The sequence below is a fragment of the Nematolebias whitei genome, chromosome 14 (assembly GCF_014905685.2).
Source record: "Nematolebias whitei isolate Nwh7 chromosome 14, NemWhi1, whole genome shotgun sequence".
In the NCBI taxonomy this organism is placed as follows: domain Eukaryota; kingdom Metazoa; phylum Chordata; class Actinopteri; order Cyprinodontiformes; family Rivulidae; genus Nematolebias; species Nematolebias whitei.
In genome coordinates, this window is record NC_056511.1 from 28083258 (window position 1) to 28084542 (window position 1285).

The following is a 1285-nucleotide window of genomic DNA, read 5'->3' on the forward strand; positions in this document are numbered from 1 at the left end:
AAAGGCGACAGAAATGGCAAAGGGTTTCACGGAAACTGCAAGCGAACACCAGTGTGATCCTACAAGATGATAATGTTTCAATATGTAAATGGAAACTACCTCTAGTAGTAGAGACTCTAGAACGTCCAGACGACAAGGTTCGAAAGGTGAAACCAAAGATCAGTGAAACCACTGACAAGGTAAATATACCTAGAAAGACCTATTCACGTATAGTGACTTTACTTGAGACTGATACAGTAACATGGACTAATCTTGACACTCATCAGAAAATCACATTGAGAATCAATTGGTGATTCGGTGGGAGTGTAAGTGTCACCACAATGATTGATTTATGTTTCAAACGGGTTCATATTTGTTTTCAGTAGTTAGAATATTTTGTTTTTAGTTTGTTTAGTTCACACTGTGAAATATGTTTTATTTTGTATAAGATGCATTTATTCTGTCATGAAGGACTATTTTTTGGTTGTACTGTTATCGCGAGATTTGTGTGAACGGAAGAGAGTGGCGAGATCTTTTGTTCTCGACACACACACATTTACCTGAAGCCACATGCAGTTACCTGGGGACACGAGAGGCGTGCAGAAGCCTCGATAGTTCGTTAACTGTAAAGGTATTTATAACTGTTGTGGCACATTGTACATCTGTCAGTTATGGTGTTCTGATGTTTTATATGCTTGTTTTATATGCTTATTTAGAATGTACAAGATGAGAAACATTCGCTTAGGACTTCTTTAACGACGAGCGGCCATGAGGTATTTCTTTGTTAAAGCACGTTTTACTCGTCGCTCAGTACTGTACCTGAAACCTTTTGTTTTACTTCTGTACTTTCTGTCTTGTTTCTGTAGTTTTCATGGCATTCATTAAAGCGCCCGTTTCAAATAAAGAAGCCGTGCCCGCGTGTCGTCATTGAGAAGTTACAGTGAAAACTCTGCCAGTCAGTGCCGGCAAGAAGGAAAGAACTGGGCGTGCCTGCAGCTGAGTGATGGTATCACGGTGGTGCGAACACAAGGGGGCGCCATCTCCTAAGTTCAACGCTCACAAGCAGCCAAGCCCTGCAAATGTAACTGAATAAGGTGGAAATTAACAAAGAACAGTGTTGAAAAAAAAAAAAAAAAGAACAGTGTTGAAATAGAATGAGTGGTTAAGTTAAAGTTTAAGTCAAAAGCCACAACAAGTCTCTATAACACATTTGTCAAAGATTACGTGATCTCTACTGGACTTCAAAGTGATTTATTGTTGTTTAAGAAAGGAGTTTGTGTTTTGCTTAAAATCAAATTAAGCGTGA